Source organism: Schistocerca gregaria, unplaced genomic scaffold, assembly GCF_023897955.1.
Source record: "Schistocerca gregaria isolate iqSchGreg1 unplaced genomic scaffold, iqSchGreg1.2 ptg000174l, whole genome shotgun sequence".
NCBI classification, from domain to species: Eukaryota; Metazoa; Arthropoda; class Insecta; order Orthoptera; family Acrididae; genus Schistocerca; species Schistocerca gregaria.
This window is the reverse complement of record NW_026061726.1, coordinates 2213197-2230784: the sequence shown is the minus strand read 5'-3', so window position 1 is coordinate 2230784 and position 17588 is coordinate 2213197. Positions and strand designations below refer to the sequence as shown.

Below are 17588 nucleotides of genomic sequence, written 5' to 3'. Positions count from 1 at the left end.
TGGGGAGCGTTTCGTAGTATGCGCAGTGCAATGGAGACGCGGAAACTTGTTGTGGCCCAGTGTTTTGCAGTTGGACGACAAGATTGGTACACAGTAGTAAAGAGCGAGGCACTGAGTTGGCATGAATAATGGAGTGCATAATGGGGCTCGAGATGTGTTTGTTACCTCAGGTGCTGTATGACTGTCGACAAGGAGTGAAAACGGAGCAATTTGTGACGGCTCTTTCAATTTAAGACGTTAAAAACAGACGGAATTTGCATTTGTAATACCAGAGCATCGAAACTACTTGGAACTTTTGTGTATATGAACGGGTCCGCGCCTTTGTACTCTGCTCCCTTCACCGCTACAAACCAACCAACCATCGTGTCCGTGCGCATCTGAGTCGCAAAGAATGGGGAATAGCGCAGTTTGCTCGTGCATGGGGCGTAGCTCAGTTGGTAGAGCGTTCGCTTGGCATGTGAAAGGTCCAGGGTTCAAGCCGCGGCGCCTCTATTTTTTGTGGTCAGTGCATGGTAAGTGTTGGTCGCGGCGAACCTAAAGGCACGCAAGATGTTGCAAAGCCAGCGTCACAGACTGATATGATGTATACTGACGTAAGGAGAGCAAGATGAAAATGTGGGGACCGGCTGTTATCGAGGTGTCATCGAGTGCAGATCTGTCTTAGGTATCGCGGCTTAACGTCATTGAAGTCTAGAGGGTGGACAACACGTTGGTCTTACTCAGAGCGGTGTCCGAATTCTATTTTCGACGTTATACGTGCCACTTTCATTGTGGCCAACTACGATTCGATACAGAATGCACGAAACCTGAAAGACTCCCTAACGGATACATAGAGAGTAGTGTTTGTCTGCTGAATAATGGGAGTGCAAGGGTCTGTGTCGTCTATATGGCTGTATGTAGCAACACTAGTCTTTGGGGGGGCGGGCGTAGCTCAGATGGTAGAGCGCTCGCTTATTGTGCGAGAGGTACTGGGATCAATACCCAGTGCCTCCAGAATTTTTAACACACCTACTTGCGCACCTTGCCATGCAAGTGGAATAATTCACAACCTGCAGATGTGTCTAGGAAGATACAAGCGAATGATTAGCATCCACAATTGACAAGCGTGCTGTTATTAGTGCGCAGGAAGCACCCCCCTCCCACGCCTACACTTAATTTAGAAACAGTACAAGTGTTCCCGTAAGATTCTCAAGCCTATGTCGGAAAGATCTGCCTTGCGCTGAGTTCACGTAAATCCCACTGCACATTCCTATTCTTTGCGTGCAGTCAGCTGCTACTGGTGTTGCTAGTTGTGACTGCTGATAACAGATGCCGTAGCAATCAATTCATGGAGTGAGTTGTATGTTTTGCGATAGTCTGTCTCTGACAAGCAAGACCAGGTGACATAGGTGCGAACACAGGAAGCTTGCAGACCCTCGCTGCCTGCAGACACCGAGCAGCCTCACTGGAAGGGTGGCCTAAGCCGTAGGCGAAATGTGTTCATTCGCTTTGGCGCGACGTCGAACTATAAATAATGCTGTCACTAGCGTGAGCGTCGTGGAAAGTCGGAAAAGTCGGCTGCGAGGGTGAGTGCCAAGTTTGGGGAGCGTTTCGTAGTATGCGCAGTGCAATGGAGACGCGGAAACTTGTTGTGGCCCAGTGTTTTGCAGTTGGACGACAAGATTGGTACACAGTAGTAAAGAGCGAGGCACTGAGTTGGCATGAATAATGGAGTGCATAATGGGGCTCGAGATGTGTTTGTTACCTCAGGTGCTGTATGACTGTCGACAAGGAGTGAAAACGGAGCAATTTGTGACGGCTCTTTCAATTTAAGACGTTAAAAACAGACGGAATTTGCATTTGTAATACCAGAGCATCGAAACTACTTGGAACTTTTGTGTATATGAACGGGTCCGCGCCTTTGTACTCTGCTCCCTTCACCGCTACAAACCAACCAACCATCGTGTCCGTGCGCATCTGAGTCGCAAAGAATGGGGAATAGCGCAGTTTGCTCGTGCATGGGGCGTAGCTCAGTTGGTAGAGCGTTCGCTTGGCATGTGAAAGGTCCAGGGTTCAAGCCGCGGCGCCTCTATTTTTTGTGGTCAGTGCATGGTAAGTGTTGGTCGCGGCGAACCTAAAGGCACGCAAGATGTTGCAAAGCCAGCGTCACAGACTGATATGATGTATACTGACGTAAGGAGAGCAAGATGAAAATGTGGGGACCGGCTGTTATCGAGGTGTCATCGAGTGCAGATCTGTCTTAGGTATCGCGGCTTAACGTCATTGAAGTCTAGAGGGTGGACAACACGTTGGTCTTACTCAGAGCGGTGTCCGAATTCTATTTTCGACGTTATACGTGCCACTTTCATTGTGGCCAACTACGATTCGATACAGAATGCACGAAACCTGAAAGACTCCCTAACGGATACATAGAGAGTAGTGTTTGTCTGCTGAATAATGGGAGTGCAAGGGTCTGTGTCGTCTATATGGCTGTATGTAGCAACACTAGTCTTTGGGGGGGCGGGCGTAGCTCAGATGGTAGAGCGCTCGCTTATTGTGCGAGAGGTACTGGGATCAATACCCAGTGCCTCCAGAATTTTTAACACACCTACTTGCGCACCTTGCCATGCAAGTGGAATAATTCACAACCTGCAGATGTGTCTAGGAAGATACAAGCGAATGATTAGCATCCACAATTGACAAGCGTGCTGTTATTAGTGCGCAGGAAGCACCCCCCTCCCACGCCTACACTTAATTTAGAAACAGTACAAGTGTTCCCGTAAGATTCTCAAGCCTATGTCGGAAAGATCTGCCTTGCGCTGAGTTCACGTAAATCCCACTGCACATTCCTATTCTTTGCGTGCAGTCAGCTGCTACTGGTGTTGCTAGTTGTGACTGCTGATAACAGATGCCGTAGCAATCAATTCATGGAGTGAGTTGTATGTTTTGCGATAGTCTGTCTCTGACAAGCAAGCACAGGTGACATAGGTGCGAACACAGGAAGCTTGCAGACCCTCGCTGCCTGCAGACACCGAGGAGCCTCACTAGAAGGGTGGCCTAAGCCGTAGGCGAAATGTGTTCATTCGCTTTGGCGCGACGTCGAACTATAAATAATGCTGTCACTAGCGTGAGCGTCGTGGAAAGTCGGAAAAGTCGGCTGCGAGGGTGAGTGCCAAGTTTGGGGAGCGTTTCGTAGTATGCGCAGTGCAATGGAGACGCGGAAACTTGTTGTGGCCCAGTGTTTTGCAGTTGGACGACAAGATTGGTACACAGTAGTAAAGAGCGAGGCACTGAGTTGGCATGAATAATGGAATGCACAATGGGGCTCGAGATGTGTTTGTTACCTCAGGTGCTGTATGATTGTCGACAAGGAGTGAAAACGGAGCAATTTGTGACGGCTCTTTCAATTTAAGACGTTAAAAACAGACGGAATTTTCATTTGTAATACCAGAGCATCGAAACTACTTGGAACTTTTGTGTATATGAACGGGTCCGCGCCTTTGTACTCTGCTCACTTCGCCGCTACAAACCAACCAACCATCGTGTCCGTGCGCATCTGAGTCGCAAAGAATGGGGAATAGCGCAGTGTGCTCGTGCATGGGGCGTAGCTCAGTTGGTAGAGCGTTCGCTTGGCATGTGAAAGGTCCAGGGTTCAAGCCGCGGCGCGTCTATTTTTCGTGGTCAGTGCATGGTAAGTGTTGGTCGCGGCGAACCTAAAGGCACGCAAGATGTTGCAAAGCCAGCGTCACAGACTGATATGATGTATACTGACGTAAGGAGAGCAAGATGTAAGTGTGGGGACCGGCTGTTATCGAGGTGTCATCGAGTGCAGATCTGTCTTAGGTATCGCGGCTTAACCTCATTGAAGTCTAGAGGGTGGACAACACGTTGGTCTTACTCAGAGCGGTGTCCGAATTCTATTTTCGACGTTATACGTGCCACTTTCATTGTGGCCAACTACGATTCGATACAGAATTAACGAAACCTGAAAGACACCCTAACGGATACATAGAGAGTAGTGTTTGTCTGCTGAATAATGGGAGTGCAAGGGTCTGTGTCGTCTATATGGCTGTATGTAGCACCATTAGTCTTCGGGGGGGGGGGGGGGGGGGGGCGTAGCTCAGATGGTAGAGCGCTCGCTTAGTATGCGAGAGGTACTGGGATCAATACCCAGTGCCTTCAGAATTTTTAACACACCTACTTGCGCACCTTGCCATGCAAGTGGAATAATTCACAACCAGCAGATGTGTCTAGGAAGATACAAGCGAATGATTAGCATCCACAATTGACAAGCGTGCTGTTATTAGTGCGCAGGAAGCACCCTCCTCCCACGCCTACACTTAATTTAGAAACAGTACAAGTGTTCCCGTAAGATTCTCAAGCCTATGTCGGAAAGATCTGCCTTGCGCTGAGTTCACGTAAATCCCACTGCACATTCCTATTCTTTGCGTGCAGTCAGCTGCTACTGGTGTTGCTAGTTGTGACTGCTGATAACAGATGCCGTAGCAATCAATTCATGGAGTGAGTTGTATGTTTTGCGATAGTCTGTCTCTGACAAGCAAGCACAGGTGACATAGGTGCGAACACAGGAAGCTTGCAGACCCTCGCTGCCTGCAGACACCGAGCAGCCACACTAGGAGGGCGGCCTAAGCTGTAGGCGAAATGTGTTCATTCGCTTTGGCGCGACGTCGAACTATAAATAATGCTGTCACTAGCGTGAGCGTCGTGGAAAGTCGGAAAAGTCGGCTGCGAGGGTGAGTGCCAAGTTTGGGGAGCGTTTCGTAGTATGCGCAGTGCAATGGAGATGCGGAAACTTGTTGTGGCCCAGTGTTTTGCAGTTGGACGACAAGATTGGTACACAGTAGTAAAGAGCGAGGCACTGAGTTGGCATGAATAATGGAGTGCACAATGGGGCTCGAGATGTGTTTGTTACCTCAGGTGCTGTATGATTGTCGACAAGGAGTGAAAACGGAGCAATTTGTGACGGCGCTTTCAATTTAAGACGTTAAAAACAGACGGAATTTGCATTTGTAATACCAGAGCATGGAAACTACTTGGAAGTTTTGTGTATATGAACGGGTCCGCGCCTTTGTACTCTGCTCCCTTCACCGCTACAAACCAACCAACCATCGTGCCCGTGCGCATCTGAGTCGCAAAGAATGGGGAATAGCGCAGTTTGCTCGTGCATGGGGCGTAGCTCAGTTGGTACAGCGTTCGCTTGGCAAGTGAAAGGTCCAGGGTTCAAGCCGCGGCGCCTCTATTTTTTGTGGTCAGTGCATGGTAAGTGTTGGTCGCGACGAACCTAAAGGCACGCAAGATGTTGCAAAGCCAGAGTCACAGACTGATATGATGTATACTGACGTAAGGAGAGGAAGATGTAAGTGTGGGGACCGGCTGTTATCGAGGTGTCATCGCGTGCAGATCTGTCTTAGGTATCGCGGCTTAACCTCATTGAAGTCTAGAGGGTGGACAACACGTTGGTCTTACTCAGAGCGGTGTCCGAATTCTATTTTCGACGTTATACGTGCCACTTTCATTGTGGCCAACTACGATTCGATACAGAATGCACGAAACCTGAAAGACACCCTAACGGATACATAGAGAGTAGTGTTTGTCTGCTGAATAATGGGAGTGCAAGGGTCTGTGTCGTCTATATGGCTGTATGTAGCACCATTAGTCTTTAGGGGGGGGGGGCGTAGCTCAGATGGTAGAGCGCTCGCTTAGTATGCGAGAGGTACTGGGATCAATACCCAGTGCCTCCAGAATTTTTAACACACCTACTTGCGCACCTTGCCATGCAAGTGGAATAATTCACAACCAGCAGATGTGTCTAGGAAGATACAAGCGAATGATTAGCATCCACAATTGACAAGCGTGCTGTTATTAGTGCGCAGGAAGCACCCCCCTCCCACGCCTACACTTAATTTAGAAACAGTACAAGTGTTCCCGTAAGATTCTCAAGCCTATGTCGGAAAGATCTGCCTTGCGCTGAGTTCACGTAAATCCCACTGCACATTCCTATTCTTTGCGTGCAGTCAGCTGCTACTGGTGTTGCTAGTTGTGACTGCTGATAACAGATGCCGTAGCAATCAATTCATGGAGTGAGTTGTATGTTTTGCGATAGTCTGTCTCTGACAAGCAAGCACAGGTGACATAGGTGCGAACACAGGAAGCTTGCAGACCCTCGCTGCCTGCAGACACCGAGGAGCCTCACTAGAAGGGTGGCCTAAGCCGTAGGCGAAATGTGTTCATTCGCTTTGGCGCGACGTCGAACTATAAATAATGCTGTCACTAGCGTGAGCGTCGTGGAAAGTCGGAAAAGTCGGCTGCGAGTGTGAGTGCCAAGTTTGGGGAGCGTTTCGTAGTATGCGCAGTGCAATGGAGACGCGGAAACTTGTTGTGGCCCAGTGTTTTGCAGTTGGACGACAAGATTGGTACACAGTAGTAAAGAGCGAGGCACTGAGTTGGCATGAATAATGGAGTGCATAATGGGGCTCGAGATGTGTTTGTTACCTCAGGTGCTGTATGATTGTCGACAAGGAGTGAAAACGGAGCAATTTGTGACGGCTCTTTCAATTTAAGACGTTAAAAACAGACGGAATTTGCATTTGTAATACCAGAGCATCGAAACTACTTGGAACTTTTGTGTATATGAACGGGTCCGCGCCTTTGTACTCTGCTCCCTTCACCGCTACAAACCAACCAACCATCGTGTCCGTGCGCATCTGAGTCGCAAAGAATGGGGAATAGCGCAGTTTGCTCGTGCATGGGGCGTAGCTCAGTTGGTAGAGCGTTCGCTTGGCATGTGAAAGGTCCAGGGTTCAAGCCGCGGCGCCTCTATTTTTTGTGGTCAGTGCATGGTAAGTGTTGGTCGCGGCGAACCTAAAGGCACGCAAGATGTTGCAAAGCCAGCGTCACAGACTGATATGATGTATACTGACGTAAGGAGAGCAAGATGTAAGTGTGGGGACCGGCTGTTATCGAGGTGTCATCGAGTGCAGATCTGTCTTAGGTATCGCGGCTTAACCTCATTGAAGTCTAGAGGGTGGACAACACGTTGGTCTTACTCAGAGCGGTGTCCGAATTCTATTTTCGACGTTATACGTGACACTTTCATTGTGGCCAACTACGATTCGATACAGAATGCACGAAACCTGAAAGACACCCTATCGGATACATAGAGAGTAGTGTTTGTCTGCTGAATAATGGGAGTGCAAGGGTCTGTGTCGTCTATATGGCTGTATGTAGCAACACTAGTCTTTTGGGGGGGCGGGCGTAGCTCAGATGGTAGAGCGCTCGCTTAGTGTGCGAGAGGTGCTGGTATCAATACCCAGTGCCTCCAGAATTTTTAACACACCTACTTTGGCACCTTGCCATGCAAGTGGAATAATTCACAACCAGCAGATGTGTCTAGGAAGATACAAGCGAATGATTAGCATCCACAATTGACAAGCGTGCTGTTATTAGTGCGCAGGAAGCACCCTCCTCCCACGCCTACACTTATTTTAGAAACAGTACAAGTATTCCCGTAAGATTCTCAAGCCTATGTCGGAAAGATCTGTCTTGCGCTGAGTTAAAGTAAATCCCACTACACATTCCTATTCTTTGCGTGCAGTCAGCTGCTACTGGTGTTGCTAGTTGTGACTGCTGATAACACATGCCGTAGCAATTAATTCATGGAGTGAGTTGTATGTTTTGTGATAGTCTGTCTCTGACAAGCAAGCACAGGTGACATAGGTGCGAACACAGGAAACTTGCAGACCCTCGCTGCCTGCAGACACCGAGCAGCCACACTAGGATGGCGGCCTAAGCCGTAGGCGAAATGTGCTCATTCGCTTTGGCGCGACGTCGAACTATAAATAATGCTGTCACTAGCGTGAGCGTCGTGGAAAGTCGGAAAAGTCGGCTGCGAGGGTGAGTGCCAAGTTTGGGGAGCGTTTCGTAGTATGCGCAGTGCAATGGAGACGCGGAAACTTGTTGTGGCCCAGTGTTTTGCAGTTGGACGACAAGATTGGTACACAGTAGTACAGAGCGAGGCACTGAGTTGGCATGAATAATGGAGTGCACAATGGGGCTCGAGATGTGTTTGTTACCTCAGGTGCTGTATGATTGTCGACAAGGAGTGAAAACGGAGCAATTTGTGACGGCTCTTTCAATTTAAGACGTTAAAAACAGACGGAATTTGCATTTGTAATACCAGAGCATCGAAACTACTTGGAACTTTTGTGTATATGAACGGGTCCGCGCCTTTGTACTCTGCTCCCTTCACCGCTACAAACCAACCAACCATCGTGTCCGTGCGCATCTGAGTCGTAAAGAATGGGGAATAGCGCAGTTTGCTCGTGCATGGGGCGTAGCTCAGTTGGTAGAGCGTTCGCTTGGCATGTGAAAGGTCCAGGGTTCAAGCGGCGGCGCCTCCATTTTTTGTGGTCAGTGCATGGTAAGTGTTGGTCGCGGCGAACCTAAAGGCACGCAAGATGTTGCAAAGCCAGCGTCACAGACTGATATGATGTATACTGACGTAAGGAGAGCAAGATGTAAGTGTGGGGACCGGCTGTTATCGAGGTGTCATCGAGTGCAGATCTGTCTTAGGTATCGCGGCTTAACCTCATTGAAGTCTAGAGGGTGGACAACACGTTGGTCTTACTCAGAGCGGTGTCCGAATTCTATTTTCGACGTTATACGTGCCACTTTCATTGTGACCAACTACGATTCGATACAGAATGCACGAAACCTGAAAGACACCCTAACGGATACATAGAGAGTAGTGTTTGTCTGCTGAATAATGGGAGTGCAAGGGTCTGTGTCGTCTATATGGCTGTATGTAGCACCATTAGTCTTCGGGGGGGGCGGGCGTAGCTCAGATGGTAGAGCGCTCGCTTAGTATGCGAGAGGTACTGGGGTCAATACCCAGTGCCTCCTGAATTTTTAACACACCTACATGCGCACCTTGCCATGCAAGTGGAATAATTCACAACCAGCAGATGTGTCTAGGAAGATACAAGCGAATGATTAGCATCCACAATTGACAAACGTGCTGTTATTTGTGCGCAGGAAGCACTCTCCTCCCACGCCTACACTTAATTTAGAAACAGTACATGTGTTCCCGTAAGATTCTCAAGCCTATGTCGGAAAGATCTGCCTTGCACTGAGTTAAAGTAAATCCCACTGCACATTCCTATTCTTTGCGTGCAGTCAGCTGCTACTGGTGTTGCTAGTTGTGACTGCTGATAACAGATGCCGTAGCAATCAATTCATGGAGTGAGTTGTATGTTTTGCGATAGTCTGTCTCTGACAAGCAAGCACAGGTGACATAGGTGCGAACACAGGAAGCTTGCAGACCCTCGCTGCCTGCAGACACCGAGCAGCCACACTAGGAGGGCGGCCTAAGCCGTAGGCGAAATGTGCTCATTCGCTTTGGCGCGACGTCGAACTATAAATAATGCTGCCACTAGCGTGAGCGTCGTGGAAAGTCGGAAAAGTCGGCTGCGAGTGTGAGTGCCAAGTTTGGGGAGCGTTTTGTAGTATGCGCAGTGCAATGGAGACGCGGAAACTTGTTGTGGCCCAGTGTTTTGCAGTTGGACGACAAGATTGGTACACAGTAGTAAAGAGCGAGGCACTGAGTTGGCATGAATAATGGAGTGCAAAATGGGGCTCGAGATGTGTTTGTTACCTCAGGTGCTGTATGATTGTCGACAAGGAGTGAAAACGGAGCAATTTGTGACGGCTCTTTCAATTTAAGACGTTAAAAACAGACGGAATTTGCATTTGTAATACCAGAGCATCGAAACTACTTGGAACTTTTGTGTATATGAACGGGTCCGCGCCTTTGTACTCTGCTCCCTTCACCGCTACAAACCAACCAACCATCGTGTCCGTGCGCATGTGAGTCGCAAAGAATGGGGAATAGCGCAGTTTGCTCGTGCATGGGGCGTAGCTCAGTTGGTAGAGCGTTCGCTTGGCATGTGAAAGGTTCAGGGTTCAAGCCGCGGCGCCTCTATTTTTTGTGGTCAGTGCATGGTAAGTGTTGGTCGCGGCGAACCTAAAGGCACGCAAGATGTTGCAAAGCCAGCGTCACAGACTGATATGATGTATACTGACGTAAGGAGAGCAAGATGTAAGTGTGGGGACCGGCTGTTATCGAGGTGTCATCGAGTGCAGATCTGTCTTAGGTATCGCGGCTTAACCTCATTGAAGTCTAGAGGGTGGACAACACGTTGGTCTTACTCAGAGCGGTGTCCGAATTCTATTTTCGACGTTATACATGCCACTTTCATTGTGGCCAACTACGATTCGATACAGAATTAACGAAACCTGAAAGACACCCTAACGGATACATAGAGAGTAGTGTTTGTCTGCTGAATAATGGGAGTGCAAGGGTCTGTGTCGTCTATATGGCTGTATGTAGCACCACTCGTCTTTGGGGGGGCGGGCGTAGCTCAGATGGTAGAGCGCTCGCTTAGTATAAGAGAGGTACTGGGATCAATACCCAGTGCCTCCAGAATTTTTAACACACCTACATGCGCACCTTGCCATGCAAGTGGAATAATTCACAACCAGCAGATGTGTCTAGGAAGATACAAGCGAATGATTAGCATCCAAAATTGACAAGCGTGCTGTTATTAGTGCGCAGGAAGCACCCTCCTCCCACGCCTACACTTAATTTAGAAACAGTACAGGTGTTCCCGTAAGATTCTCAAGCCTATGTCGGAAAGATCTGCGTTGCGCTGAGTTAAAGTAAATCCCACTGCACATTCCTATTCTTTGCGTGCAGTCAGCTGCTACTGGTGTTGCTAGTTGTGACTGCTGATAACAGATGCCGTAGCAATCAATTCATGGAGTGAGTTGTATGTTTTGCGATAGTCTGTCTCTGACAAGCAAGCACAGGTGACATAGGTGCGAACACAGGAAGCTTGCAGACCCTCGCTGCCTGCAGACACAGAGCAGCCACACTAGGAGGGCGGCCTAAGCCGTAGGCGAAATGTGCTCATTCGCTTTGGCGCGACGTCGAACTATAAATAATGCTGTCACTAGCGTGAGCGTCGTGGAAAGTGGGAAAAGTCGGCTGCGAGGGTGAGTGCCAAGTTTGGGGAGCGTTTCGTAGTATGCGCAGTGCAATGGAGACGCGGAAACTTGTTGTGGCCCAGTGTTTTGCAGTTGGACGACAAGATTGGTACACAGTAGTTAAGAGCGAGGCACTGAGTTGGCATGAATAATGGAGTGCACAATGGGGCTCGAGATGTGTTTGTTACCTCAGGTGCTGTATGATTGTCGACAAGGAGTGAAAACGGAGCAATTTGTGACGGCTCTTTCAATTTAAGACGTTAAAAACAGATGGAATTTGCATTTGTAATACCAGAGCATCGAAACTACTTGGAACTTTTGTGTATATGAACGGGTCCGCGCCTTTGTACTCTGCTCCCTTCACCGCTACAAACCAACCAACCATCGTGTCCGTGCGCATCTGAGTCGCAAACAATGGGGTATAGCGCAGTTTGCTCGTGCATGGGGCGTAGCTCAGTTGGTAGAGCGTTCGCTTGGCATGTGAAAGGTCCAGGGTTCAAGCCGCGGCGCCTCTATTTTTTGTGGTCAGTGCACGATAAGTGTTGGTCGCGGCGAACCTAAAGGCACGCAAGATGTTGCAAAGCCAGCGTCACAGACAGATATGATGTATACTGACGTAAGGAGAGCAAAATGTAAGTGTGGGGACCGGCTGTTATCGAGGTGTCATCGAGTGCAGATCTGTCTTAGGTATCGCGGCTTAACCTCATTGAAGTCTAGAGGGTGGACAACACGTTGGTCTTACTCAGAGCGGTGTCAGAATTCTATTTTCGACGTTATACGTGCCACTTTCATTGTGGCCAACTACGATTCGATACAGAATGCACGAAACCTGAAAGACTCCCTAACGGGTACATAGAGAGTAGTGTTTGTGTGCTGAATAATGGGACTGCAAGGGTCTGTGTCGTCTATATGGCTGTATGTAGCACCGTTAGTCTTTGGGGGGGCGGGCGTAGCTCAGATGGTAGAGCGCTCGCTTAGTATGCGAGAGGTACTGGGATCAATACCCAGTGCCTCCAGAATTTTTAACACACCTACATGCGCACCTTGCCATGCAAGTGGAATAATTCACCACCAGCAGATGTGTCTAGGAAGATACAAGCGAATGATTAGCATCCACAATTGACAAGCGTGCTGTTATTAGTGCGCAGGAAGCACCCTCCTCCCACGCCTACACTTAATTTAGAAACAGTACAGGTGTTCCCGTAAGATTCTCAAGCCTATGTCGGAAAGATCTGCGTTGCGCTGAGTTAAAGTAAATCCCACTGCACATTCCTATTCTTTGCGTGCAGTCAGCTGCTACTGGTGTTGCTAGTTGTGACTGCTGATAACAGATGCCGTAGCAATCAATTCATGGAGTGAGTTGTATGTTTTGCGATAGTCTGTCTCTGACAAGCAAGCACAGGTGACATAGGTGCGAACACAGGAAGCTTGCAGACCCTCGCTGCCTGCAGACACCGAGCAGCCACACTAGGAGGGCGGCCTAAGCCGTAGGCGAAATGTGCTGTTTCGCTTTGGCGCGACGTCGAACTATAAATAATGCTGTCACTAGCGTGAGCGTTGCGTGAGCGTCGTGGAAAGTCGGAAAAGTCGGCTGCGAGGGTGAGTGCCAAGTTTGGGGAGCGTTTCGTAGTATGCGCAGTGCAATGGAGACGCGGAAACTTGTTGTGGCCCTGTGTTTTGCAGTTGGACGACACGATTGGTACACAGAAGTAAAGAGCGAGGCACTGAGTTGGCATGAATAATGGAGTGCACAATGGGGCTCGAGATGTGTTTGTTACCTCAGGTGCTGTATGATTGTCGACAAGGAGTGAAAACGAAGCAATTTGTGACGGCTCTTTCAATTTAAGACGTCAAAAACAGACGGAATTTGCATTTGTAATACCAGAGCATCGAATCTAGTTGGAAGTTTTGTGTATATGAACGGCTCCGCGCCCTTGTACTCTGCTCCCTTCACCGCTACAAACCAACCAACCATCGTTTCCGTGCGCATCTGAGTCGCAAAGAATGGGGAATAGCGCAGTTTGCTCGTGCATGGGGCGTAGCTCAGTTGGGAGAGCGTTCGCTTGGCATGTGAAAGTTCTAGGGTTCAAGCCGCAGCGCCTCCATTTTTTGTGGTCAGTTCATGGTAAGTGTTGGTCGCGGCGAACCTAAAGGCACGCAAGTTGTTGCCAAGCCAGCGTCACAGACTGGTATGATGTATACTGACGTAAGGAGAGCAAGTTGTAAGTGTGGGGACCGGCTGTTATCGAGGTGTCATCGAGTGCAGATCTGTCTTAGGTATCGCGGCTTAACGTCATTGAAGTCTAGAGGGTGGACAACACGTTGGTCTTACTCAGAGCGGTGTCCGAATTCTATTTTCGACGTTATATGTGCCACTTTCATTGTGGCCAACTACGATTCGATACAGAATGCACGAAACCTGAAAGACACCCTAACGGGTACATAGAGAGTAGTGTTTGTGTGCTGAATAATGGGACTGCAAGGGTCTGTGTCGTCTATATGGCTGTATGTAGCACCATTAGTCTTTGGGGGGGCGGGCGTAGCTCAGATGGTAGAGCGCTCGCTTAGTATGCGAGAGGTACTGGCATCAATACCCAGTGCCTCCAGAATTTTTAACACACCTACATGCGCACCTTGCCATGCAAGTGGAATAATTCACCACCAGCAGATGTGTCTAGGAAGATACAAGCGAATGATTAGCATCCACAATTGACAAGCGTGCTGTTATTAGTGCGCAGGAAGCACCCTCCTCCCACGCCTACACTTAATTTAGAAACAGTACAAGTGTTCCCGTAAGATTCTCAAACCTATGTCGGAAAGATCTGCCTTGCGCTGAGTTAAAGTAAATCCCACTACACATTCCTATTCTTTGCGTGCAGTCAGCTGCTACTGGTGTTGCTAGTTGTGACTGCTGATAACAGAAGCCGTAGCAATCAATTCATGGAGTGAGTAGTATGTTTTGCGATAGTCTGTCTCTGACAAGCAAGCACAGGTGACATAGGTGCGAACACAGGAAGCTTGCAGACCCTCGCTGCCTGCAGACACCGAGCAGCCATCTTAGGAGGGCGGCCTAAGCCGTAGGCGAAATGTGCTCATTCGCTTTGGCGCGACGTCGAACTATAAATAATTCTGTCACTAGCGTGAGCGTCGTGGAAAGTCGGAAAAGTCGGCTGCGAGGGTGAGTGCCAAGTTTGGGGAGCGTTTCGTAGTATGCGCAGTGCAATGGAGACGCGGAAACTTGTTGTGGCCCAGTGTTTTGCAGTTGGACGACAAGATTGGTACACAGTAGTAAAGAGCGAGGCACTGAGTTGGCATGAATAATGGAGTGCACAATGGGGCTCGAGATGTGTTTGTTACCTCAGGTGCTGTATGATTGTCGACAAGGAGTGAAAACGGAGCAATTTGTGACGGCTCTTTCAATTTAAGACGTTAAAAACAGACGGAATTTGCATTTGTAATACCAGAGCATCGAAACTACTTGGAACTTTTGTGTATATGAACGGGTCCGCGCCTTTGTACTCTGCTCCCTTCACCGCTACAAACCAACCAACCATCGTGTCCGTGCGCATCTGAGTCGCAAAGAATGGGGAATAGCGCAGTTTGCTCGTGCATGGGGCGTAGCTCAGTTGGTAGAGCGTTCGCTTGGCATGTGAAAGGTCCAGGGTTCAAGCCGCGGCGCCTCTATTTTCTGTGGTCAGTGCATGGTAAGTGTTGGTCGCGGCGAACCTAAAGGCACGCAAGATGTTGCAAAGCCACCGTCACAGACTCATATGATGTATACTGACGTAAGGAGAGCAAGATGTAAGTGTGGGGACCGGCTGTTATCGAGGTGTCATCGAGTGCAGATCTGTCTTAGGTATCGCGGCTTAACCTCATTGAAGTCTAGAGGGTGGACAAAACGTTGGTCTTACTCAGAGCGGTGTCCGAATTCTATTTTCGACGTTATACGTGCCACTTTCATTGTGGCCAACTACGATTCGATACAGAATGCACGAAACCTGAAAGACACCCTAACGGATACATAGAGAGTAGTGTTTGTCTGCTGAATAATTGGAGTGCAAGGGTCTGTGTCGTCTATATGGCTGTATGTAGCACCATTAGTCTTCGGTGGGGCGGGCGTAGCTCAGATGGTAGAGTGCCTCCAGAATTTTTAACACACCTACATGCGCACCTTGCCATGCAAGAGGAATAATTCACAACCAGCAGATGTGTCTAGGAAGATACAAGCGAATGATTAGCATCCACAATTGACAAGCGTGCTGTTATTAGTGCGCAGGAAGCACCCTCCTACCACGCCTACACTTAATTTAGAAACAGTACAAGTATTCCCGTAAGTTTCTCAAGCCTATGTCGGAAAGATCTGCCTTGCGCCGAGTTCACGTAAATCCCACTGCACATTCCTATTCTTTGCGTGCAGTCAGCTGCTACTGGTGTTGCTAGTTGTGACTGCTGATAACAGATGCCGTAGCAATCAATACATGGAGTGAGTTGTATGTTTTGCGATAGTCTGTCTCTGACAAGCAAGCACAGGTGACACAGGTGCGAACACAGGAAGCTTGCAGACCCTCGCTGCCTGCAGACACCGAGCAGCCACACTAGGTGGGCGGCCTAAGCCGTAGGCGAAATGTGCTGTTTCGCTTTGGCGCGACGTCGAACTATAAATAATGCTGTCACTAGCGTGAGCGTCGTGGAAAGTCGGAAAAGTCGGCTGCGAGGGTGAGTGCCAAGTTTGGGGAGCGTTTCGTAGTATGCGCAGTGCAATGGAGACGCGGAAACTTGTTGTGGCCCAGTGTTTTGCAGTTGGACGACAAGATTGGTACACAGTAGTAAAGAGCGAGGCACTGAGTTGGCATGAATAATGGAGTGCACAATGGGGCTCGAGATGTGTTTGTTACCTCAGGTGCTGTATGATTGTCGACAAGGAGTGAAAACGGAGCAATTTGTGACGGCTCTTTCAATTTAAGACGTTAAAAACAGACGGAATTTGCATTTGTAATACCAGAGCATCGAAACTACTTGGAAATTTTGTGTATATGAACGGGTCCGCGCCTTTGTACTCTGCTCCCTTCACCGCTACAAACCAACCAACCATCGTGTCCGTGCGCATCTGAGTCGCAAAGAATGGGGAATAGCGCAGTTTGCTCGTATATGGGGCGTAGCTCAGTTGGTAGATCGTTCGCTTGGCATGTGAAAGGTCTAGGGTTCAAGCCGCGGCGCCTCCATTTTTTGTGGTCAGTGCATGGTAAGTGTTGGTCGCGGCGAACCTAAAGGCACGCAAGATGTTGCCAAGCCAGCGTCACAGACTGATATGATGTATACTGACGTAAGGAGAGCAAGATGTAAGTGTGGGGACCGGCTGTTATTGAGGTGTCATCGAGTGCAGATCTGTCTTAGGTATCGCGGCTCAACCTCATTGAAGTCTAGAGGGTGGACAACACGTTGGTCTTACTCAGAGCGGTGTCAGAATTCTATTTTCGACGTTATACGTGCCACTTTCATTGTGGCCAACTACGATTCGATACAGAATGCACGAAACCTGAAAGACACTCTAACGGATACATAGAGAGTAGTGTTTGTCTGCTGAATAATGGGAGTGCAAGGGTCTGTGTCGTCTATATGGCTGTATGTAGCACCACTAGTCTTTGGGGGTGCGGGCGTAGCTCAGATGGTAGAGCGCTCGCTTAGTATGCGAGAGGTACTGGGATCAATACCCAGTGCCTCCAGAATTTTTAACACACCTACATGCGCACCTTGCCATGCAAGTGGAATAATTCACAACCAGCAGATGTGTCTAGGAAGATACAAGCGAATGATTAGCATCCACAATTGACAAGCGTGCTGTTATTAGTGCGCAGGAAGCACCCTCCTCCCACGCCTACACTTAATTTAGAAACAGTACAGGTGTTCCCGTAAGATTCTCAAGCCTATGTCGGAAAGATCTGCCTTGCGCTGAGTTAAAGTAAATCCCACTGCACATTCCTATTCTTTGCGTGCAGTCAGCTGCTACTGGTGTTGCTAGTTGTTACTGCCGATAACAGATGCCGTAGCAATCAATTCATGGAGTGAGTTGTATGTTTTGCGATAGTCTGTCTCTGACAAGCAAGCACAGGTGACATAGGTGCGAACACAGGAAGCTTGCAGACCCTCGCTGCCTGCAGACACCGAGCAGCCACACTAGGAGGGCGGCCTAAGCCGTAGGCGAAATGTGCTGTTTCGCTTTGGCGCGACGTCGAACTATAAATAATGCTGTCACTAGCGTGAGCGTTGCGTGAGCGTCGTGGAAAGTCGGAAAAGTCGGCTGCGAGGGTGAGTGCCAAGTTTGGGGAGCGTTTCGTAGTATGCGCAGTGCAATGGAGACGCGGAAACTTGTTGTGGCCCTGTGTTTTGCAGTTGGACGACACGATTGGTACACAGAAGTAAAGAGCGAGGCACTGAGTTGGCATGAATAATGGAGTGCACAATGGGGCTCGAGATGTGTTTGTTACCTCAGGTGCTGTATGATTGTCGACAAGGAGTGAAAACGGAGCAATTTGTGACGGCTCTTT

General features: G+C 49.0%; 2 non-coding genes across 2 annotated transcripts; both read left to right on the top strand.

Annotated features, from left to right (window-relative positions):
* The first annotated feature begins 4088 nt into the window (after window positions 1-4088).
* Window positions 4089-4161, top strand: Trnat-agu (transfer RNA threonine (anticodon AGU)). The gene has a single exon. It is a non-coding gene; the product is annotated as a tRNA-Thr (tRNA).
* A 1507-nt stretch (window positions 4162-5668) lies between these two features.
* Trnat-agu (transfer RNA threonine (anticodon AGU)) lies at window positions 5669-5741 on the top strand. The gene has a single exon. It is a non-coding gene; the product is annotated as a tRNA-Thr (tRNA).
* The last annotated feature ends 11847 nt before the right edge of the window (window positions 5742-17588 follow it).